Source organism: Microtus oregoni, unplaced genomic scaffold (assembly GCF_018167655.1).
Source record: "Microtus oregoni isolate MIOR12 unplaced genomic scaffold, Mior012 000044F_ref0000062, whole genome shotgun sequence".
Classification (NCBI taxonomy): domain Eukaryota; kingdom Metazoa; phylum Chordata; class Mammalia; order Rodentia; family Cricetidae; genus Microtus; species Microtus oregoni.
This window is the reverse complement of record NW_024543218.1, coordinates 1,867,580-1,894,193: the sequence shown is the minus strand read 5'-3', so window position 1 is coordinate 1,894,193 and position 26,614 is coordinate 1,867,580. Positions and strand designations below refer to the sequence as shown.

Below are 26,614 nucleotides of genomic sequence, written 5' to 3'. Positions count from 1 at the left end.
AAACTCTTTGTAATCATTGTGGTAAGGGCTTTGAACAACACACTGATCTCTAAAGGCATAAAATAACATACAAAAGAGAGAAACCCCATTGATGTATTCAGTGTGTAAAGCCTTTGCAGATCACAGTAATGTTCAAAGGCTTAAAAGAGTAAGAATCAGGGCTGGAGAGATGGCTCAGAGGTTAGGAGCAATGGCTGCTCTTCCAGAGGTCCTGAGTTCAATTCCCAGTGACCACATGGTGGCTCACAACCATCTGTACTGAGATCTGGCACCCTCCTCTGGTGTGCGGGCATACATCGAGGCAGAATGTTGTATACATAATAAATAAATAAATCTTTAAAAAAAAAGAGTAAGAATCATTATGGATGTAATCAGTGTGATAAAGCCTTTTTATATTTTATTCATCATTAAATGCATAATCTCCTGTATGTGAGAACAACCATGATTGAAATCGATGTGGTAAATCCTTTGTCACAATCAACCATTCAGGAGAGAAAGTATGAATTTAATGAATGTAGGCTTCAAAACCATAAAAATATCATACTGCATTGAAACTCTGTGAATAAATTCAGTTAGTCAAGTAACCATTACTCTAGTGTTTTAAATTCTATTTAGATCAATTTTAAGACTAAAATTGAAACAAGCTCATAAAGAAGAAATTCCTATTCATGAAAAAAATGTTAATGCGTTTAAACATCACAGATTTCTTCAGGTTCAAAATAAATTATTTTCATCATAGCCTTGGAGGAAGTAAACTATAAACCATGTTTTGTCAAGACTGATGGAGGAGATAATTGCATTGTGGTTTCTATTTTTAAACATTTGAGGTAGTCACTAGAGTTTGCTGTATGTGTGGCAAATTCATTTAGTGAAGTTTATTTTGTAGACCTTATATTCCTTCTATGACTTTTGTTCATATTCTGTTGTGCCTGTACAATGTGATAGGTATTCTTCTTCTGTAATGTATATAATGGAGCCCCTATCATATAATTTGCCCATTGGTTATTGAAATATCAGGCCACATTCGATCACACTTTTCACATAATGGTGGTGGATTGTGTTTCCGGTTTTGATTTTCATCTTTTCACAAATTTTATTGAAATTTTGTTGTTTGATATTTGTCTTATTATGTCAGTAATGATTCACTGATACATTTGAACTCATGATGCTCATTTGTCTTACTCTTGAGTACAAATCCAAGGATAGATGATGTACACCCAATGTACTGTGATTTCAAGAGAATTTAACAATGTTATCAGTTATAATACACCAATGTTTTATCAGTTAAAATAACTGATAAAAATTATGAGAAATTTAAATACCTCATGTGTGTATTCAACGAAGTATTTCCATTTATCTGATATGGATATAATAATTTATGAAAATCAGCAAACATCTGTATATGAAATTCCATAGCTTGATGTTCTATAGGAATTGAGGTAAGGTTTTTAGTCTTGCTCACAACAGTGCTTTCCCACTGAGCCATTTCACTGGTGCTCAAATTCAATGTGAAAAAAATATTACAACAGAAAAATTTGTTCATTTTGAAGAGTAGACATTTATTTATAACACTTCCTCAGGACCAAAACTATACACCAGAAAATTGTCTCATTTAGTAAAGTTATAGCTCATTGCTGCCAAGTCTGATGACCTGGTATTATATACAATACTCTGGGTTATATACAATACTTCTACAAATTTTCTTACATTTTTTCACTTCAGCAGTGACACATAGACACTTCTCTAAGAGTACATTCATGAATAATATTTAAACCCAAAGAAGTGCCATTTAGGTCTTTTGTAGTCAAATGTCTCCATAGGATTAATCATTAGAACTCACACAGCAGAAGTAGATCATAGACTCCTGTTAGTTTTCCTGTCAGTGCTACATACACATCACGACACAGGTGTATTCACACAGTCACACTTCAAACATTTTTAAATGGATGGAATTAACAACACAATAAAAATAACCCATTATTGAGAGCATGTGAAATGATTTGGTCATTTAAATTATAGAACTTCAAGAAACATTGCTATTCATCAGAACAATGATGCTCCTTTTTGTATATTATTTTATTATTTCTTTCTATGATTCAATGAGAAGTCCTTAAAACACATATTTCAACTGGACTTATAGGTATATGGCTATAATTACAGCACACAGAAGTGTGGGTCAACTGATCTTAGTGAGGCCAGCTAGTTCCCCATAATAAATTCCTGGCTTCCATGCTATGTGGAGGTATTCTGTCTCAAAAATTCCAAAAAAAAAAAAGCCTATCTCAAATTATGGAACTTTTTTGCTAATAAAATCAGGCTGGACTCAGACTGATTTCAACCAACCTTTTTTTTTTAATCTTCACTTACATAAAAAAGAACTGTGATAACAATAACCATAAACAGTATTGAAATTCCATTAACATTCAGTCCATGAAATCATTTGACAACCGTCTAGAGGACATTTAGATCCTTCAAGTGCAATGAGACAGAAGGAACAGTGGGACATCTTCACCTTCAGCTTTGTAATGACACATGTGGGAACAGGAGAGTTGTCTCAGGAGTACTGATCCTCTTTGGTACCCAAGTTCAAGTCATAGCACCACACCTGATTGATCAGAACTCCCTGTCATTGCAGACATTAAATATCTGGTGTCTTATTCTGGTCTCCTAGGGCACCAGATATGTAAATGCTGAAAGGACATGTATCTCTTTGACTCTTTATTTTAGTAGGTATTTTTTGTTTGTCTCATATTTTAGAAAAGAATGAAATTGAATTTAGATATAAAAGTTTGACCAGTGAATATATGAAAGGTATCCCAGGTACCAGTGGTGACCAGAAGATGGTGTCTAATCCCCTGCAACTGGAGGTACAGACAGTTGTGGGTAGTAAATCTCAATGTTAGGCCCTGTGGATGAGTCTTCAGTGTTCTAGGTGCTGATCTTCTATTCAGCCTCATGAACATGTCATTAATAACAGTCATGTGGGAAAGGCTGGTATAATAAGTTCATCTTTTACTCAGGCTTGGTGACCCAGAAGAAATAAAAAATCGATAGCACCAGAAACTAACTTAGACTTGGTTCTTTTTGAATTTCTGATCATCATGAATTATCAAAAAGATAGTTTTCGCCTTTAATCCCAGCACTCGGGAGGCAGAGGCAAGCAGATCTCTGTGAGGTCGAGACTAGCCTGGTCTACAGAGCTAGTTCCAGGACAGGCTCCAAAGCCACAGAAAAACCCTGTCTCGAAAAACCTAAAAAAAAAAAAGAAGGTGGGCTGGATAGATGCCTCAGTGTTTAAGAGAACTGACTGCTCTTCCAGAGGTCCTGAGTTCAATTCCCAGCAACCACATAGTGGCTCACAACCATCTGTAATGAGGTCTGGTGCCCTCTTCTGTCATGCAAGCATACATGGAAGGAATGTTGTATACATAATAAATAAATAAATCTTAAAAAAAAAGGTAGTAATGCTTTGTAAATCTCCATCTGAATAAGTGGTTAGACATGCCTTCTCATGTCCCATTTTTCATGTGTTAGTTTTTTGTTTTGTTTCATTTTTCAAGACAGGATTTCTCTGTAGCTTTGTGTCCTGTCCTGAAACTTGCTCTTGCAGCCTAGGATGGTCGTGAAGTCACAGAGATCACCTGCCTCTGCCTCATGAATGCTGGGATTAAAGGTTTATACCACTACCGACTGGGTTCTCCCATCCCATTTTAAATTGTTCACAGTATAACCCTGGGCTTGACTCCAAAACAGACTTCAAGATGATAACTTATGTGGAATGCAAAATCTGTTCCAGCCTGGCTCCTCATTTTAAAATTAACTACCCCAGATGCCTGGTGTTATTACAGAGATTTTGTTTATTCAACTTTTAAGTTTGTGAAATGATTTAAGCAGATGAAGGCATATTATTCTTGAACATCAGTATCTCCAGCTGTAACAAAATGTTTCTGAACCAAAAGTTCTTTTTTTGGAGCCTGTCCTGGAACTAGCTCTTGTAGACCAGGCTGGTCTTGAACTCACAGAAATCCGCCTGCCTCTGCCTCCCAAATGCTGGGATTAAAGGCGTGCGCCACCACCGCCCGGCTGAACCAAAAGTTCTTATGTTGGATCATGTGGCATTGATCTCACTCCATTGTTCCCCGGAAATGAGCTTGTTCTCCTCATGATTAAACCAACTAAATTCTTAGGGTAAAGAACTCAATCATCACTCAGTTATAAAATTACAAATCTGAGTCATGTATCCATTTCAGTAATAGAAATAGGATTTGTGTGTGCAGCATGGTTTTTGCCTTCATACCATAATAGGTGGAATAGTTTACTGTGTACACTTTAGGGGAAACAGTGAAGGCAAACAGTTGTAGAGTCACCATTATGAAACATAGTATGATTCTAGATGGTTATGGGATTTTGTTTTTCCCAGCATGTATTGATCCATGCCATATAAATGAAATCAGGCCAGATTTCCGTATACAATGTGGAGGTTAATAGAACCAATTAATATGGAATTTCTAAAAAGGTGCTCTCATATACAGATATGTTCAACCTTGCTCTCATTGTTCCATCCATTAGCTGTAACTGCATATTTCAGGTGACAGGTCTCAGCAGCTAACATTACATATAAGCACAGGGTAAATTAATATCTTATGAATGCCATTCCCTCTGCCAGAGAATTATTTTCTCTTTTGCAAAGTCAATTTAGCTATGTGCTTTTTTCAGTTATATTTGTTTTTTAAAAATAATTATGAGTTTCAGTTTTTAAATTTGAATTCCTTTACATTTATCCTTGTTCTACTTTCTTATTTCTTTCTGTTCTCCATTGCTTCTAGGTCATTAAGAATTTCTTCCTTGTTTTCTCAAGTTATGTTGATTATTTATTTCTGTTTAGAGCAATGTCTTCCGTAACCTAGGCTTTTCTTACAGTGAGCAGTTTGAGAATTCCTTTGAACTCATAATCCTGCTTTTGCCACCCATTGCCAGAAAGAAAGTCCTGCAACTGTTCAAGCATGGGTCTTACCTAGGCAGTGAGAAGGAAAAATAGACCAGTAAATGAGTGTGCTCCTTTGTAAGAATTGAGTTCAATGGCTAAATGTAAAACATATGTAATCCCAGCAGAAAAAGGCATAGACAAGAAGGAGCATAAAAACTTCCCTCTTTTGAAAGTAGTGTATATTAGAAAGAAGTAGTTAAGTTGATTCATTGAAGTGTAATCTGAAATAGTACTATCAATAAAATTCCAGAGTAAGATATTGGGGTAAAACTGGGAGAACAAAGAAGTAACCAAGCAGCCACATTAAAAATAAGGAGTTAACTTCATTGATTGAAGCATGATCCTAATTAGTATTATTAATAAAATTCCAGAGTCAGATTTTAAATCTGACAGAACAGAGAAGAAATCCATCAGCAAATTCACTTTTTAGCTGTCTAAATCCTTGGACCAAATGGGAGATGAGATCCTGTCCCCACCCATCTTATATTCCTGTCTTAATCTCCCAAATGCTGGAATTAAAGGCATGAGCCACTTCCTGCCACATCCTGTGGTCCACTAGTGCTTACCCCCCACCTTTAATATCCAAGCAAGCTTTATTTATTGGAACAAACAAAATATCATGTAGTAATTGATAAATGTCCTGACTGGTCATTTCTCACATGTACAGACAAGGAAATTGAGAATGTGGATAAAGATTGGAACTTATTATGGAACCAAATTATGGAAGATACACTAATTTGAACAAAATATAACTGGATAAAATGATATGGCCCTGCCTAAAATTACTTATTTTATAGGTTTAAGATGAACATTCTGAGAGAAAGTGACTGAATCTTGGTGTGCTCTATTATAAAACTTTTGACTCTGGAGCATATGGCCATAAAGCCTATTTCAACTTTTTAAAATAATTTTTGGGGAGAACAATTGTATAATTTCCATTTCCTTATCTTTCTTCTAAGCTTTTTCATACACTCTTCATTGATTTTTAATTCATGGCCTCCCTTTGCTTTAACAGCAGTTACTGTGTAAATGTGACTTTTCTTTGGCAGGATAATTCATGAGTTGTGATGCATGGACTTGTCTGCACTGGACATCAAGTATGTAAAGAAACATGCACACAAGAAACACTGTATCTTGGAGGAGGAACAGGAAGTGCACTGAGAGACTGGAAGAGTTCCTACTAAAAACCAATTTCCTTAATGAGAGTCTTGTCTTCCCCTAGGGTAGAAGGCCATAGCTGGGAAGGCCTGTGCAGTCTAATCTTTGATCTCTTCTCAGCTAGTAGGGGGGCTGCTATTATCCTGAGGCCCAGCAGGGTGATAGTAAGGGATACAATTGGGAGGTAGATTTGGGGATCATTCTAGTTTTCTCCTCTTATGATGCTCTGGGGAAATGTGAGGGAGACCATAAGTCATACCATGGGAAGTGGAGGTACATTGCCTTCTGAATAGAAAGAGTAGGTTGACTGAGCTGACAGATCTTCTGGGAGTTTGATGGACAATATGATAGACTGTGGTTCTGTTCATTCAGGTGTTATTTAGGCCATTCACACAGGACTCTAAACATTCTTGAGTGTGTATTTGGAAAATAATGTACAGAGACATAGAAAGAAGACTGCAGTATAGTATAGTATAGTATAGTATAGTATAGTATAGTATAGTGTAGTGTAGTATAGTATAGTATAGGACAGTGACAAAAATACATTGTTTTTTTCACCTTAAAGTTTCAACACTCGGTATGATTTAAATGAGAAAACAAACAGTGAAAATAATGCATGTTCCAGAATTTAACAATGAATCTGAATGTGACATGAAATTGTGTAGTATCATGGAATATAAACTCTGATAGCAATAGGTGGGGTTTTCCCACAGACATCAACTAATTAAATAACAACATGTTGCACTGTTATAGTTGATGTAAAATTACACATATTTAGTGTATGTATTTTGATGCATTTGGACATAATACTCCACAGGGGACAGTAAAGTGTCATGCCCAGACATTCTCTTTAAATCCATGTGTTTATGTGTCTTTATTATATACAGAGTAGTACTCATAAAATGTCATAAATTATTATAGATCCCAGCAATATCCTCATTATATTTTTCATATTATTGAAATTAGAATTAAGAATTATTGTATTTGCATGCATATGGCAGCTATATTCATGGTGTTCTAAATATAAAAACAACCTAAATGTTCACTTCTAGAAAAAAAGTGTTGTCTCATTAGGCCAGTGTGCTAAATAATGAGGATGATAACAATGGTCAAAAGCTCATGAACTCCTAAAGGACTGTTACAGTCAGTACTGTGTCCATCATAAAATAAAAAGTAATTACAGATTACGGTATGTCAACCCACCTATTTCTCTCATTTATTTTTAATCACTATTTTGCTCTCATAAATCACATGGAAGTAAGAGCTACAGCAATAAAATATGAAGAGCTGGATATAATTAATCTAACTAAGGTAGCAATGAAAAATTAAGGTCAAAAAATAAATATTGCTGAGGTAATCGCTTTTAAAGGGTTTTTCTAATGTTCATTTAGTTGATATGTGGAGAACTAAAATATCAAGCTTTTTAAAGCAAGGGTTGTTTTGGAGAAAAGGAGAAAATATGGTATTATGGCATAAAAGTGCAGAAAAATTGCTTTATTTGATTAGTCGGAGAACTTTTTGCCAATGAGTCATACCACACAAAAAGTAAAATTAAAGTGAGGAAATAAATTGCCTTGTTTTGTTTGAATTTAAATAATGACAATACATGGTAGTTTGACAAAAATGGGATAATATTAGACAATTGAATGTTTTCTTTTCTTGAAGTAAATCACCTTAGAGAGTAACACTTTCATTTTTGCTTTGCATACTGTTTAAACAATATTTAACACAACTCTTAATATATGATTAATACATCTCTTAATATATGATTATTACATAATTAACATAGCAAAACATTATAACATTACTTATGTTTTCATGTTATTAAATAGTTACTCAAATGGTATTTCTCCTTAAGAAAAGCAAAAGCATTCTTTTGGAATTAAATGAACAAGGATCTCTGTAATATTCCACAGTTCAAACTAGTGGAAGAGAGCACAAGAATATGGCCTGTTTGTTTTCTGTATGTTTTAACTTTTACATTGGGAAATTGTGCAGAGATGTAACATTCCCCATGTTTAATATACAAACATGTTTCAGCGGATTGCATTTCCACCTACACTTAAAAATTTTGCAGTATTCCACTTGAAGCTTTCCTAAGCAGTCATTTCAGACTACTAGCTGATTTGCAAGCCTTTGCAAGTTCTTGCTGTCTTACCTCAATCTGTTGCTTTCCAGAGTGCTTCAACTTAACAAATGACTTTATATGCACAAGTACATTTTATGTTACATTTTGAGGACTAGTGAAATCATTTCTTTCATGTGCACACATTCTTGGATATATGCACTTGATCATTCATGTACCACAAAGGCCAGCAAGAAATCACATTGTTTCAATTTATTGGTGGCACCACCTAGTGTCTGAAAGACCCTACAGACCCCCCCCCCTCAAAACCCCAGCTAACATGCTCCCGTGAGAATGCCTATTTTGTTAAAAAAAAATTTTCAGGGCCTCCAGCTAGCTGGCTCTCATGAGAACATCCTGTTTGCTTGGGGAAACAGTATGCCTATAGCTAGCATATGTGCCAAACTTAGAATATCAGCAGTTCACAAAAGAAACAATTCCCCCTATGAAAGATCCCAGCTTAGCTGCAGTAACATCATTTCACAAGGCTTTTGACTAATAAATGTAAGTGCAGAGTGAGGTCAGGGTCCCTGGCTGCAAAGCAGGATACAATAGGACAATCTGTAAAGCAGGATATAAGACAAGGACATCCATATGACAGGATGTCTGTTGCCATACATCTGTGCTGGGAAAGGAAAAACCAAAAGAGGAACAGGATATCTGTTTCCATACATCTGTTCTGGGAAAGGAAAAACCACTTATGACCCTTGCCCCATTCCAACCGACCACTAACCACGCATTTGCTTCTGTAATCTGCTTCTGCTGCCCTCTTTCCTATAAAAGGACCTTCCCCCAGTCTGCAGGTGAGCAAGTCCTCTGAAAGACTTTGCCGCCAGCAGGTACCTGTGTTTACTCAATAAACCTCTTGCTAATTGCATCCTGTGGCCTGGTCTCGGAGTGTCCTGGTTCTGGGGACTTCATCAGATAAAAAGTCCTCTCTGACGGTCTTTCAGTGTCTACAGTAAAAATAACATTACTTTTGTATGCTTACACATCACAAATTTCTCTTATCCTGAATTTTGTTTATAGACCTCAATTAACCATCATGCATTTAACTAATTCATCATTCTGAACTATCAATAAATTTGACACAGAATTAAAAATGGGAAAATAGTATTCCAAATTACAAGTCGGCCATCGTATTTGGGCCAAGAACTTTGTGGCAAATTTCTATAGGGTCTAGTGTATGGTAACAAAGTAGATCAGTGGACTGACTAAGAAAGGACATTTCTGGGAAGGAGTTGGAGGTAATTCCCAGTAATGCTTCCCAAAAACTATTCAAAGGCAGCCCTGTTGAATAACAGACCAGAGGTGGGCTGGAGCCACAAACAAATGCATGACCTTGAAACCTGTGGGTGTCTGTCGTAGACAATCACATTAAGGTTTCACACATTCTTTGATTTGCAGAAATACAGAGAAAGCAGCCAGAAGGTGCCTGACCTGTGTTCTCTGGCCAGATAGAGAAAGAAGACACACAAACAGTAAACTTAGGATCTCTTAAGAGAGCTGCTTATTTGTTGCTAATGTTGAGTCATGAAGTCCTTGGTTGAAGGAGGCAAGTCTCTGGTCACTGCTAGAAAACATAGCCCACCAAAGAAAAGGCATTACAAAGATGCTGCATTTAACTATGTTTTGGGGTCTTTAGAATTTTTCCAAGTTATTTCAGATTTTATGTGGAAATTTGGCTACACATTGGAATGCCATTTGTGAACAGACATTTTTTTCCCTAACTGCCAGCGCAAGATTATCACACAGAAGGTTTTAAGATTTTAAGAATTGAAAATGTTTACACAAAGATCATAGTTATTACTAACCTGCTCTTAAATTTTAAGTTAACCCATATTCCCCATTTAGTATCTTTCACTGGTAAAACATTTATCAGCATGACACATTCATGTCAAGCTCCCAATGCCTCATGCCCAGCTTCTGGCCAGTCAGTGTTTTATTCAACCAATTTGAGTGACAAATCTATAGAGTATACAATAAAATTACTTGAAAATGGGATTTGGCTTACCAAATATTCAAAACCTGGCTACTCATGAAACTATGACTTCATTTTTATGTAAAACCTACCCAATAGCTGGGAATGTTCATATTACAAATATAAAGTAGCATAAATAAGCATTTGGAAAGCTACACAAGCAAAGTTAGTAATGATTTGTATGTATATGTATGTGCCAGTGTATATACTTTGTGTGTATATTTGTGCATGAGTGTGTATACATATTTAATGAAATTATAGAAGAAAATTTTCCCAACCTAAAGAAAGATATACCTATGAAGGTTCAAGAAGCATACAGAACACCGAATAGGCTGGATCAAAAAAAAAAACATCCCCTCGCCATATAATAATCAAAACACAAAATACACAGAATAAAGAAAGAATATTAAGAGCCGCAAAGGAAAAAGGCCAAGTTACTTATAAAGGTAAACCTATCAGACTTACACCTGACTTCTCTATGGAAACCATGAAAGCCAGAAGGTCCTGGATAGATGTACTGCAAAAACTAAGAGATCGTGGATGCAAGACCAGACTACTATATCCAGCCAAGCTTTCGTTCACTATAAATGGAGAAAACAAAATTTTCCAGGATAAAAACAAATTCAAACAATACGTAGCCACAAATCCAGCCGTACAGAAAATTATAGAAGGAAAATCACTAACCAAGGAGTCCAACAATGCCCACAATAACTCAGTCATCTAGAGACCTTTCACCAGCGCAACTCAAAGAAGGGAAACACACAAACCCTACTACTAAAAAAGTGACCGGAGTTAAAAACCACTGGTCATTAATATCACTTAATGTCAATGGGCTCAACTCACCAATAAAAAGGCACAGGCAAAGAGATTGGATACGAAAACAGGATCCAACATTCTGCTGTTTACAAGAAACACACCTCAACCACAAAGACAGGCACCTACTCAGAGTAAAGGGCTGGGAAAAGGCTTATCAAGCAAATGGACCTAAGAAACAAGCAGGTGTGGCCATACTAATTTCTAACAAAGTTGACTTCAAACTTAAATCAATCAGAAGAGATGGAGAGGGACATTTTATACTCATAACAGGAACAATTCATCAGGATGCAGTCTCAATCCTGAATATCTATGCCCCGAATATAAAAGCGCCCACATTTCTAACTCTTATGTATTGTTTTTGCCCAAGTCACTTTACGATGTAAAATAAATCTCTAGTCCTGAAAATTACTATTACAAGCTATTTAAATTGATAAAATTACAGGTTAATAGTTACATATTATAATCATACTTATGGTCATGTTAGGGAGTCTTTCAAAGTGAAACAAAAATACATTTCATTTCCATTCTTTTTCATGATAGGGTTCCTTTGTATTACTCTGGTTGTCCTGGAAATCACTTTGTAGACCAGGCTGGCCTTGAGCACACTGAGATCAACCTTCTTCTGCCACACAAGTACTGGGATTAAAGACATGACCATCACTCCCTGGCCAAAAAATACATTTTAAATAAGTCATCAAACATTTCCTATTCAAAATATGGCATTTAAGATGTTATGATTATATAAGGCTTTTATGGCAAGGCATGTCTGTTCCTGACAACACCAACCTATTTCAGAGATATGATGGCTATCATAGAAATGACTAAATGTAGTTAACTTTCTTGCTGGCAAGACTTAGGCACTGGCAAGAAACTGCCCTTTGAGTTGACTACTGACAGTAGACTGTCTAAATTAGATAGGCAGGACATGAAAGAAAGTGACAGCTGAGCATTGCCATGGCAAAGCAGGACAATCCTTCAAAATTCCTGCCTCACAGAAACTTGGTCAGATCTTCTAGGTGTATAGGCTAAAGTTAAAAAAGTCCAACAGTACAGTGGAATCTTGGGTGACTATCCAGGCTGTCAGTTGTTTTTGTCATTTCTTGGTTTTTTAAAATTGTTTTTTATTGAGGTATATATTTTTCTCTGCTCTCTTCCCTTCTTCCACTCTTCTACCTTCTGTAATGATCTCCATGCTTGCAATTAGTTCAGAAGTTTCTGTCTTTTTCTACTTTCCATGTAGATTAGATCCATGTGTATTTCACTTAGATTCCTCTTTGTTATCTAGGTTCTCTGGGGTTGAGAATTGTAGGCTGGTTTTCTTTACTTTAGGTCTAAAAGCCACTTATGAGTGAGGACATTGTATATTTGTCTTTCTGGGTCTGGGTTACCTCACTCCGTATGATGTGTTGATGCATAAATTTGCCTGCAATTTCCAAATGTCATTATTTTTTTTTCTGCTGTGTGGTACTCCATTGTGTAAATGCAGCACATTTTCCTCATCCATTCTTTGGTCAGGGAGTGCTTGGGTTATTACCAGGCTAATAGAAATAGTGCTGCTAAGAATATCACTAAACACATGCCCTTGCAGTATGATTGAGAATCATTTATGTTATACCCAAAGTGGTATTGCTTGGTCTTGAGGTAGGTTGTGTCCTAATTTTCTTAGAAATCACCATTCTGATTTCTAAAGTGATTGTACCAGTTTGCATGCCCACCAGCAATGGAGATATTTTCCCTTCACCCCACATCCTCTCCAGCATAAACTGTCCTCTGTGTTTTTGATCTTGGCTATTCTTACAGGTGTAAAGTGGAATCTCAGAATTGTTTTTACATTTCTTTAATGGCTAAGGATGTTGAGCATTTCCTTAAGTGTCTTTCAGTCATTTTATAGTCATCTGTTGAGACTTCTCTGTTTAAGTCTGTACAATTTTTTTCCATTGGCTTATTTGTTCTTCTGATGACCAGTTCCTTGAGCTCTTTATATTTTGGATATCAGCCATTTGTTTGAAGTGGGGTTGAAGAAGACCTTTTTCTATCCTGTAGGTGACGTAATAAGGGCGGCAGGGCTGCGTTCTCAGCACCCCCAGCCGCCTGCCCGGCTAGCTTATGCCCAAAATAATTACACAGACACTGTATTCTTTTAATCACTGCTTGGCCCTTTAGCTCTAGCACTTACAGGCTAATTCTCACATCCCGATCAACCCATCTCTAATAATCTGTGAGCACCGGTCTTACCGGGAAGATTCTAGCCTAGTCCATCCTGGGTCGGAGCTTCATCCCGGGAGCGGGGCATGGAGTCTCTCTCTCAGGCGTCTGCTCCCGAGAGAGCTGTGTAGTCTCTGACCTCACTTCCTCTTCCTCCCAGCGTTCTGTCCTGTTTTCTCCTCCCACCTATCCTCTAACCAATAAAATGGGCCAGGGCAGTGCCTTTATTAGCCAATGACCTTCCTCCATCATTTCCCCTTTTTCGGTTTAAACAAAAAAAAAAAGGCTTTAACTTTAACATAGCAAAATTACATATAACAAAACAGTTATCAAGTAAAAGTTACAATAATCTTTATCATAACTAAGGAAAACTATAACTATAACTAACTATTCTTAACTCCATCAAAGACTCCAGAAAGATACAATACTACCTAAGCAAACAAGAAAAAAGCAACTTTTAAAACTCTAGAAATGACAGAGACATCTCGCTACCTGGACAGTCACCCAAAGTTCTTTTGTACTGTTGGGGCATCCATCTTCAGCCTTCAGGCCCATGGTATCCAGCAGACATTTCCATAAAGCAGGAAAATTCAAAGTCAGTTCAGTCACTATCTGTTGTGTCCTGCAGAATGTCTCCCAGACTCTTTCAAAATGAATCAGGAACCCCAAAAGATCATCTCACCTTAGGCAAGTTCAGTAGTCCTCTCTCTGCGGGTTCTCTGTGTCCAGTTTATGCAATAGTCCAGGCAAGAGCAGTTTCTTGCCCAAATGGCTATCAAACTCCATAAGGTGCCTCTTCGATGCCCATCTTCCTCTTGAAGTACATTGGTGCTGCCAGGAGCAGAGTGTCTCATTGTCACGAAAAGTCCTCAGTTATTAAAACATTAAATATCCTATTCTGTAATCTTTGAAAGACATGAAGAATGTCTATCTAAAATATCTCAATATATCTAGAAAATCTAACTAACATGACTGCAAGCTTTACTATTATCGATGATTATCCATTAACAACCTATATTTCCTAATTATACATTACATATTTAAATGAACTACACAATCACAATACCTTAATCAAAATCAGAAACACTTATACATATAACAAAATTGGCCTTAAATCTCTATCAATAAAGCAAAATCTATACTAATGCAAATTATTCATATCTATATCATATCCCCATTTAAATGTAAAAGAACATTGATAAACCATATTTGGGAACATGGGCGCAGTTTTTTCTCTCCAAACTGCTTCCTGCTGAATGGGGGCGTCGTTAATTAGGTCTTTCATGGTATAACCTGTGTGCTAGTTTCATCTCAGTTGGCAGTTGAGCGAAGCAATTTTTTGAAGGCGTTCACACCAACCCTTCAGGAGGGCGTGGTCCATCATACCAAATCGGAATAGAAGAAATGAACAGCGTCTCATCCTCTGTGAAAACAAAATAAGAAACTCCTTTCCAAAGCATCATGTCCTTAGATCCAAATTTCAAATTCAAGGCATCAAAATATCTATGTTGGATTAGCTCAGCAGCATTTATAAATAAATATCTTTTAGCAGCTGTTGCTCCTTCCTCAGCATTCAAACAATTCAAAGAGAGCATAATAGCATACAGTATCAAAATTCTCTGTGTATTTTCCATCTTTGTGCAGCTTTGTTTTAACCTCTATTTCATTTATTTTTACTTTTAACTCTTTGCTTTTTGAGACAGGTTCTCTGTATCTTTGACCTGAAGTAACTGTAGACCAGGCTGTCTTTGAACTCTCAGAGATCTGCCTGTCTCTGCCTCCCAGGCATTGGGATTAAAGGTGTAAACTAGTACACCTTGAACTCACAGAGATCTGTTTGCCTCTGCCTTCTAGGCACTGGGATTAAAGGCGTGTGCTACCACACACAACAACTCTCTTCCTTTTTTTATGTTTTTTACTTTAAGAACTTCAACTTTTAGTCTGCATATATTTTTAACACACTGTAAACCATTTAAAAATTTTCTTTGTCTTTGAATCTCTCTTTACTGTATATCTCTCTTTTTCTGACCACATGAGTCTTTAATTTACCAAGCAATATCAGTAGGATTAAAGGCGTGGCTTTGCCAGCTAGATCCAGTCCATTCCTTAGCTTCCCAGCCTCATGGCGGATATACAGGCTGTAGCCATGTTTACTGCAACAACTGTCTGGCATTTCAAGGTCCCTGCCAGCAAGTGAGCTACAACAGACAACACTCAAGTCCTCTCTTGGTAGCCGGCCCTCCTGCCTCAAATAGTCAGAGTTTGCCCTGGCAGGACAGCCCAGAAAGCTGGCATTTTTAAATGGCACAGCTTTTTTCCTGCTATGGCTGAAAACCGAAAAGCATGCGTTCAGCTTTAACCGTTTAAGTGTTTTGTGGCAGGACCTCTTAATGAGCTGCGGGAAGGCCAATGGGGCAGCTCCTGGGGTAGCAGGTGGAGGAGGGACCCCTGGAGGGGCGAACTGATCAGGAGGTGGGGGCGGAGGCCCATAGCCAAAACTGAATTGTGGCGGGGCGCCATAGCCCTGTGGGAAGCCCTGTGGTGGGGGGAAGCCTCCAGGCGGTGTAGATACAATGTAGGATGTGAAGGGTGGGGGCGGGGGTGGGGCTCCTCTGCCCGCAGGAGGTGGGCCATAGCCACCAATGGCCTGTCCTGCTGGCACCCACATTCCTTGTGGGCCATAACCTTGCTGCCATGTGGGGGGGGCTGTCCTGCCCAGCCGTTGGCTGCACTGGGTGCCACGCGGATGCCCCACTGGCTGGCTCCTGGCTGTCCTGGTGCTTGGTTTTTGCTGTCCCGAGGTTCAGCTCGTTTAACCTCCACTTTTTTGCCCATGATGTCGTGAAAATGCATGTTGACAGCCTGGTCCACTGATTGTTCGTCCTCGAAAGTAATAAATCCAAAACCTCGAGGTCGCTGCTTCTCTGCATCATAGATCATGACTACCTCGGTGACCACTCCGAACTTCTTGAAGTACTCCCTGAGCAGTTGTGGGGAATGCCCCCCACAAAGATCTTGTTGGATTTGCTGCTGTCGCTCCTGGGTCCTTTCTGCCAGCCCTCCTTGGGCCGCGTTCGCTCTGGCTGCATCCCCCGAGGTGTGCATGGCTTCGGGTCAATATTCCGGCCATCCAGGGTGTGTGGTCTGCTGGCCAGCACTGTCCCCACACAATTGGGGTCTTTAAACTTGACAAACCCGAAGCCTCAAGATTGGTTGGTGGTTTTATCTTTCATGATGACACAATCCACAACCTCGCCATATGACGTAATAAGGGCGCCATATGACGTGATAAGGGTGGCAGGGCTGCGTTCTCAGCACCCCCAGCCGCCTGCCCGGCTAGCTTATGCCCAAAATAATTACACAGACACTGTATTCTTTTAATCACTGCTTGGCCCTTTAGCTCTAGCACTTACAGGCTAATTCTCACATCCCGATCAACCCATCTCTAATAATCTGTGAGCACCGGTCTTACCGGGAAGATTCTAGCCTAGTCCATCCTGGGTCGGAGCTTCATCCCGGGAGCGGGGCATGGAGTCTCTCTCTCAGGCGTCTGCTCCCGAGAGAGCTGTGTAGTCTCTGACCTCACTTCCTCTTCCTCCCAGCGTTCTGTCCTGTTTTCTCCTCCCACCTATCCTCTAACCAATAAAATGGGCCAGGGCAGTGCCTTTATTAGCCAATGACCTTCCTCCATCATGTAGGCTGCCATTTTATTAAATATTTTCTCTGCTTTTCAGAAAGTTTTCAGTTTTAGGTGGTCCCATCTATTAAATATTACTATTAGTGTTCATGTTGCTGGGGTTATATATAGAAAGCAGTCTCCTGTACCAATGTGTTCAAGTGTAGTTTCCACTTTCTTTTCTATGAAGTTCAATGTGGTTGTTTTTATGTTTTGATCAATTTGGACTTGAGATTTCTGCATGGAGATAGATAAACACTATATTTTCTGTTTACTCAGGTAGTACTATAACCTACTCAGGTCTCTAAAGGACTTAAATACTAGATAATTGTAGTTTTTTCTGTTACAAAAGTGAAACAACTCAGAAACTAGCATGAAATATGTAAGGTTAAGAGATATAAAAAGTTTATTTTAGGTTGGGATAAATAATGATTTAGGTACAACACTTCCTGTGCGCACCTGGATACCCCCCCCCCTTGCTCCATTCATCCTTTTGGCCCTGGATCATTGGGCTACCGGTGGCCCTGTTTAGTTGCTGAGAAATCCCATCTGGATGGGTGAGTGTGTGCTATCCAGGGGCGGACTGTCCCAGAAGAGAGCACAATCCCCCCTCCCCCAGCTCCTTCTGCAGGGCTGTCTTTCTTTCTCACGACCGACCCCCCCAGCACGCCTCCCCAACCCTGCCCTGCTGTATGCTAGGACCAGTGCTCAAGAACAGTTTTAAGCTCCTACACAAAGGCTACCCACCCAGAGCGGTGAGTGCCTGCCTACCTGGCAGGCCTCAGGGTCCCATGTAAGGGAGCCCGGGCACCTTCAGCTCCGGCGCCAGGCTTCCTGTGCGCTCCTGGATACCGCCCCCCCTGCTCCATTCATCCTGTTGGCCCTGGATCATTGGGCTACCAGCGGCCCTGTTTAGTTACTGAGGAATTCCATCTGGACGGGAACGGTTCCTGCTTCTACACTGAAGAGATATACCCAGAGAGTCAATCACAACAAAGACTGGACCAAGACACCAGGCCTCTCCTGGCTCCATTTGAAGGAAGAGATGGGAAGGCGCCAATGCAAGAATTCCTCCAACAACCTGAAAGGCAACATGACATCACCACAATCCAGGGATCCCGAAATAAGAAGAATTGCACACCCTACTCCAGAAGAATTAGAAGAAATCGACTCAAAAGTGAACTATATGAAAATAATAGAGGACCTTAAACAGGAGGTAAAAAACTGCCATAAACAATTAGAGATTACAAACAAAAAGATAGAGGAAATGAATTAATCGCTCAAAGACATGCAAGAAAACCAAGAGAAACAAGAAAAAGCAATCAAACAGGTTAGGGAAGCGGTTCAAGACTTGAAGAATGAAATGGAAGCAATGAAGAAAGCACAAACCGAGGGAAGAATGGAGATGAAAAATCTGGGTAAACGAACAGGAACTACAGAGACAAGTACTAACAACAGATTACAAGAGATAGAAGAAAGAATGTCAGACACTGAAGATACCATAGAGAAAATAAACACACTGATCAAAGAAAACAGCAAAACCAACAAATTCTCATCACAAAACATCAGGAAATCTGGGACACAATAAAAAGATCAAACCTAAGAATAATTGGAGTAGAAGAAGGAGAAGAAGGGAAGCTCAACGGTCCAGAAAATATACTTAATAAAATTATAGAAGAAAAGTTTCCCAACCTGAAGAAAGATGTACCTATGAAGGTTCAAGAAGCATACAGAACACCAAATAGGCTGGATCAAAAAAAAAAAAAATCCCCTCGCCATATACTAATCAAAACACAAAATATACAGAATAAAGAAAGAATAATTAAGAGCCGCAAAGGAAAAAGGCCAAGTTACTAATAAAGGTAAATCTATTAGACTTACACCGGACTTCTCTATGGAAAACATGAAAGCCAGAAGGTCCTGGATAGATGTACTGCAAAAACTAAGAGACCATGGATGCAAGACCAGACTACTATATCCAGCCAAGCTTTCGTTCACTATAAATGGAAAAAACAAAATTTTCCAGGATAAAAAAAATTTAAACAATACGTAGCCACAAATCCACCCTTACAGAAAATAATAGAAGGAAAATCACTAACCAAGGAGTCCAACAATGACCACAATAACTCAGACATCTAGAGACCCTTCACCAGTGCAACTCAAAGAAGGGAAACACACAAACCCTACTACTAAAAAAGTGACCGGAGTTAACAACCACTGGTCATTAATATCACTTAATATCAATGGGCTCAACTCACCTATAAAAAGGCACAGGCAAAGAGATTGGATACGAAAACAGGATCCAACATTCTGCTGTTTACAAGAAACACACCTCAACCACAAAGACAGGCACCTACTCAGAGTAAAGGGCTGGGAAAAGGCTTATCAAGCAAATGGACCTAAGAAACAAGCAGGTGTGGCCAAACTAATTTCTAACAAAGTTGACTTCAAACTTAAATCAATCAGAAGAGATGGAGAGGGACATTTTATACTCATAACAGGAACAATTCATCAGGATGAAGTCTCAATCCTGAATATCTATGCCCCTAATATAAAAGCACTCACGTACGTAAAAGAAACATTACTAAAACTCAAGGCAGCCATCAAACCGCACACACTAATAGTAGGAGACTTCAATACACCTCTCTCACCAATGGACAGGTAAATCAGACAGAAACCTAACAGAGAAATAAGAGAATTAATGGAGGTAATGAATCACATGGACTTAACAGACATCTATAGAACATTCCACCCAAATAGGAAAGAATATACCTTCTTCTCTGCAGCTCATGGAACCTTCTCAAAAATCGACCACATAGTTGGTAACAAAGCAAACATCCACAGTTACAAAAAAATATTAATAACCACCTGTGTCTTATCAGATCACCATGGATTAAAGTTAGAATACAACAACAATGCTACCCCCAAAAAGCCTACAAACTCATGGAAACTGAACAGTCAACTACTGAACCATACCTGGATTAAGGAAGAAATAAAGAAAGAAATTAAAGTCTTCCTTGAATTCAATGAAAATAAAGGGACAACATACTAAAACTTATGGGACACTATGAAAGCAGTGCTAAGAGGAAAGTTCATCGCACTAAGTGCCCACTTAAAGAAAACAGAGAAAGCACATATTGGAGACTTAACAGCCCACCTGAAAGCTCTAGAAAAAAAAGAAGCAGACTCACCTAGGAGGAGTAGAAGACGGGAAATAATCAAACTGAGGGCGAAAATCAACAAAATAGAAACACAGAAAACAATCCAAAGAATCAATGAAACAAAAAGCTGGTTCCTGGTGAAAATCAGCAAGATTGATAAACCCCTATCCAAACTAATCAAACGGCAGAGAGAGAATTTGCAAATTAATAAGATCAGAAATGAAAAGGTGGACATAACCACAGACATAGAGGAAATTCAGAGAATCATTAGATCTTATTACAAAAGCCTGTATAACACAAAACTGGAAAATGTAAAAGAAATGGACACTTTTTTAGATAAATACCATATACCAAAGTTACACCAGGACCAGGTGAACAATCTAAACAGACCTGTCAGTCGCAAAGAATTAGAAGCTCTTATCAAAAACCTCCCTACCAAAAAAAGACCAGGACCAGATGGTTTCAATGCAGAATTCTACCAGAACTTCCAAGAAGAGGTAATACCTATACTCCTTAATGTATTCCACAATATAGAAACAGAAGGGTCATTACCTAATTCCTTTTATGAAGCTACAGTTACTCTGATACCAAAACCACACAAAGACTCAACCAAGAAAGAGAATTACAGGCCAATCTCACTCATGAACATCGACGCAAAAATCCTCAACAAAATACTGGCGAACCGAATTCAAGAAGACATAAGAAAAATTATCCATTATAATCAAGTAGGCTTCATTCCTGAGATGCAGGGCTGGTTCAACATACGAAAATCTATCAATGTAATCCAGCATATAAAAAAGCTGAAAGAAGAAAACCATATGATCATTTCATTGGATGCTGAAAAAGCATTCGACAAAATTCAACATCCATTTATGTTAAAAGTCTTGGAGAGATTAGGGATACAAGGGTAATACCTAAATATAATAAAAGCTATATACAGCAAGCCGACAGCTAACATCAAATTAAACAGGGAGAAACTCAAAGCCATCCCGCTTAACACAGGAACACGACAAGGCTGTCCACTCTCACCATACCTCTTCAATATAGTGCTTGAAGTTCTAGCAATAGCAATAAGACAACATAATGGGATCAAGGGGATTCGAATTGGAAAGGAAGAAGTTAAACTTTCGTTATTCGCAGATGATATGATAGTGTACTTAAGCGATCCCCAAAACTCCACCAAAGAACTTTTACAGCTGATAAACAGCTTTAGTAATGTGGCAGGATACAAGATCAACTCCAAAAAATCAGTCGCCCTCTTATACACAAAGGATATGGAAGCAGAGAGGGAAATCAGAGAAGCTTCACCATTCACGATAGCCACAAACAGCATAAAATATATTGGGGTGAATCTAACCAAGGAAGTGAAAGATCTATTTGACAAGAACTTTAAGGCAATGAAGAAAGAAATTGAAGAGGGTACCAAAAAATGGATGGACCTCCCTTGCTCTTGGATTGGGAGGATCAACATAGTAAAAATGGCAATTCTTCCAAAGGCAATTTATAGATTCAATGCAATCCCCATCAAGATCCCATCAAAATTCTTCACAGATCTGGAGAGGACAATAATCAACTTTATATGGAAAAAAAAACAGGATAGCCAAAACAATCCTTTACAATAAAGGATTGTCTGGAGGCATTACCATCCCTGACTTCAAACTCTATTACAGAGCTACAGTAATGAAAACAGTGTGGTACTGGCATAAAAACAGAGAAGTCGACCAATGGAATCATATAGAAGACCCAGATTTTAACCCACAAACCTATGAACACCTCATTTTTGATAAAGGAGCTAAAAGTATACAATGGAAGAAAGAAAGCATCTTCAACAAATGGTTCTGGCACAACTGGATGTCAACCTGTAGAAGAATGAAAATAGACCCATATCTATCACCATGCACAAAACTCAAGTCCAAAGGGATTAAAGACCTCAATATCATCCTGAACACACTGAACCTGATAAAAGAGAAAGTGGAAAGTACCCTACCTCATATGGACACAGGAGATCGCTTCCAATGTATAACCCCAGCAGCACAGACATTAAGGGCAACATTGAATAAATGGGACCTACTAAAACTGAGAAGCTTCTGTAAAGCAAAGGACACTGTCACTAAGACACAAAGGCAACCTACTGACTGGGAGAAGATCTTCACCAACCCCGCAACAGACAAAGGTCTGATCTCCAAAATATATAGAGAACTCAAGAAACTAGACTTTAAAATGCTAATTAACCCAATTAAAAAATGGGGCACTGAACTCAACAGAGAATTCTCAACAGAAGAAGTTCAAATGGCCAAAGACACTTAAGGTCGTGCTCAACTTCCATAACAATAAGGGAAATGCAAATCAAAACAACTTTGAGATATCGTCTTATACCTGTCAGAATGGCTAAAGTCAAAAACACCAAGGATAGCCTTTGCTGGAGAGGCTGTGGAGGAAGGGGTACCCTCATCCATTGCTGGTGGGAATGCAATCTTGTGCAACCACTGTGGAAGTCAGTGTTTCGGTTTCTCAGGAAATTCGGGATCAACCTACCCCTGGACCCAGCAATACCACTCCTGGGAATATACCCAAGAGATGCTCTATCATATGACAAAAGCATTTGTTCAACTATGTTCATAGCAGTATTATTTGTAATAGCCAGAACCTGGAAACAACCTAGATGCCCTTCAATGGAAGAATGGATGAAGAAAGTATGGAATATATACACATTAGAGTACTACGCTGCGGTAAAAAACAATGACTTCTCGAATTTTGCATGCAAATGGATGGAAATAGAAAACACTATCCTGAGTGAGGTGTCCTAGACCCAAAAAGATGAACATGGGATGTACTCACTCATAATTGGTTTCTAGCCATAAACAAGGGTCACGGAGTCTACAATAGGTGAATCTAAAGAAGCTAAGTAAGATGGTGAACCCAAGGAAAAACATATAGTTATCCTCTTGGCTAAGGGAAATAGACAAAATTGCCGGGGAGAAAATTGGGATCTTGGGGGTGGCGTGGGATGGGGGTGAGGGAAGATGGGGAGAGAAAAGTTAGAAGGGAAGGAGGGGGGGCCTTGGGGAAACAGGAGGATTGGGATAAAGGAAGGTTGGACAGGGGAGCACGGAACCACAATTCTTAGTTAAGGGAGCCACTTTAGGGTTGGCAAGAGACCTGACCCTAGAGGGGCTCCCAGGTGCCCAAGCTGAGGTCCCCAGTTAGTTCCTTGGGCAGCTGAGTATAGGGAACCTGAAATGACCCTATCCTAGAGTAATAATGATGAATATCTTGCGTATCATCATAGAATCTTCATCTGGTGATGGATGGAGATAGAGACAGAGACCCACACTGGAGCACTGGACTGAGCTCCCAAGGTCCCAATGAGAAGCAGAAGGAGGGAGAACATGAGCAAAGGAGTCGGGACCACGAGGGGTGCACCCACCCACTGAGACAGTGGAGCTGATCTATTGGGAGCTCACCCAATAGATGGACTGTGACTGAAAAAGTATGGGCTAAAACTGGACTCTCTGAGCATGGCGAACAATGAAGGCTGATGAGACGCAGAGGACAATGGCACGGGGTTTTGATCCTGCTTAATGTGCTGGCTTTGTGGGAGCCTAGCAAGTTTGGATGTTCACCTTCCTAGATATGGACGGAGGGGGGAGGACCTAGGACTTACCACAGGGCAGAAAACCCCGACTGCTTTTTGGACTGGAGAAGGAGGGGGAAAGGAGTGTTGGGAGGGGGAGAAGGGTGGGAGGAGGGGGAGGGAAATGGGAGGCTGGGAGGAGGAGGAAACTTGTTTTTTTTTCTCCTTTTTTCAATATTAAAAAAAAGTCTTGAATGTAACCAAACTCCAGATCCAAACAATCCATAAGTGCCTCCTATAATTTTATTTCTACAAAACCATTTTTTTCTGCTGTAGATGATAATTCTCTTTGACTTGTCAACTTTTATGGTTTGGTTCTAATTACTATTTTCAATTTTTTACTCCAATAATGGATTCCACATATAACCTCTCCAAATTTTTAATTTTTGGGCTCAAAATTTTATAACACTATTTTATATGCTGAATAATTAATACAATCACCTTTTTGTATATTTTCAGAAGTAATTCCCAGGGGACAACGTTTGCTTTACTTCACCAAACATTTTCTCTAAAGTATTTACATTTGAATCAGCTAATGAAATTCCATATAATGTTGAAAACACACCTAACTTGATTATAATTTACATTGTAATAAATAACAAAGTACTAACATCCAGTACTTTATATCCTAATTGGTTTATAATAATAACTTTCAAGGACTAGAAATATTCATTACATATTTAAGTGAGTTAAATTAGATAAAATGGTTTGAGTAAGAATACAAAAATCATAGACAGTATGTTTTGATAAAAATGTCAAGTTTATATCAAAAGGGAGCATCCATATCTATATCAATATAAAATATATAAATAAGTAGTTGCCTTTTTAAATTAATTTTAATGATCTACACTTTTACATCATACACATATATGCCCCTTTATTTTTTTTTAGATTCAGCAATGTACACTTTTATCCTATCATTTCATTGGGTGCCTTTTGTAAGTGGATGTATATTTATGAATATATAGAGCTGGTTTTGGAGATGGACACTGGCTCTGTCCCTCTATAAATCCAAGCATGTCATTAAAATAAAAATTCAGAGTTTCTCTCTCAATGTCAGGATCATGGGACAGAAAGAAAAAAGAATTTAGAAAAATTTTCACTTTTCTACATTTCTACTTTCAAGTCTATTGTATATGTCATTGAATATATATGTCTGTATATGACTATAAATAATGTTTCAGTTTTCCACAATGAACAATGAATTTTCCTGAAGTAATTTTTGAAGTTTCAGGAAGAAGTTGGGGCCCCACAACAACAACTCAACCTGGTTGATACAATGGCATGATGATGATAGTGCTACTACCAGACGTGTTTCGCATACCACCTGCTCAAGATGGTTCCAACTTGGTTAGCTGAAATGGTCCACTTTTTACAATGTTCTGGACAGACCTTATAAGAGGAAGGTCAGAAAACCTTTACAAAATACTCAGAGACTATTTCCAGTTATACCAGACAGTAATCTTGGAACTTAACCATCATTTTACTTTTGCAGGATCCCATAGAAAGAACATCGCCCCCATAACAGCTGGAAGTAATTCTAAAAGACTACAATCCCCTCTCCCAACAAAGTTTGTCCTAGGGTTAGGGACATCATTTAGGGGTTGATTATAATTGGTATAGGGTTGCAGGTGAGAAGAGAAATTTTATAGGCTCAGGGATTTTTTTTTTATTCTTAAATTTTATGTATGTATGTATGTATGTATGTCTCAATATTCTGCCTGCATATATGCTTGTGGGCCAGAAGAGGGCACCAGATCTCATTACAGATGGTTGTGAGCCACCATGTGGTTGCTAGGAATCGAACTCTTGACCTTTGGAAAAGCAGGCAGTGCTCTTAACCACTGAACCATCTCTCCAGTCCCAGGGATTTCTTTGAAAAAAAGGGAAAATTGGATGGAATAATAGATTTGTGTGAGTTTACATACATTAATAATAATAGTGAGTAATAGAGTGAATGCTTGTGAGTTATAATTTATAGGCAATTGCTTTGATATAGATTTTTGTATATTGATATAATGTTAAATATTGAATATTGTATGCATTCATGCTTCTACCAATGCTTAAAACATTTTATATATTGACAAATATATTTATCAAATTGCAATGTACATTTCTTCCACTGATCAAGATATTTATTCATTGGTTACAATTTGAGCACATTGTACTCATTTGTTGTACAGTTGCTTATTTACAATATTCTAATATGAAGTCTTAGTCTTTAAGTTATACAGGTATTAGAATTATAGATCAATAGTCATCTATGTTTGTCATACTTACAGTTAGAATAATCAGGTTTTTCACACACATAAAATATTTTTCATAGATAGGTAATCTTCAGCCACTTCAAAGAGCTGTAATATATGGAATTTAAATAACCTAGGGTACTGTTGAAGTGAGACACGATTACTACTGGTAGCATTGTCTATTTCCAGAGAATGTTGGGCACCGGAGACACTCAAAGCTTGTTTTCTTGTTGTCAAAACTGGCCTTTGGTCAAAGACATGTTCATGCCTCAACCTCTGACAAAATACATGGTATCCAAAAAATGGATAACAGTTCTGTTAAATCTTGACTGGCATTCATCTCAGAAACAAATATACCTACCTCTGTTTGCTGAGTATTGTTTTAAAGGCAAAATACACCAATATGCCCAGTTTGTCCATCTTTTCTTTTCCTTTCTGTAGGCATTAATTTTCTCATGCATACAATGTACTGTTGATCTTTTCTTTTTTTCTTCCCTGTGAATAGATACTGCTCTTATAAGGTGGTATCCTATACAAAGGACACAGAAATAACAGAATTGATTCTCCTTTTCAATTTCCTTCTAAAGTGACTGTCTATGTCATGGAACAAAAATGGGGAACACCA

General features: G+C 38.3%; 1 pseudogene; it reads right to left on the bottom strand.

The window, feature by feature from the left end:
* Window positions 1-9,333: 9,333 nt before the first annotated feature.
* LOC121434655 lies at window positions 9,334-26,409 on the bottom strand (annotated as a pseudogene).
* Between the last annotated feature and the right edge of the window lie 205 nt (window positions 26,410-26,614).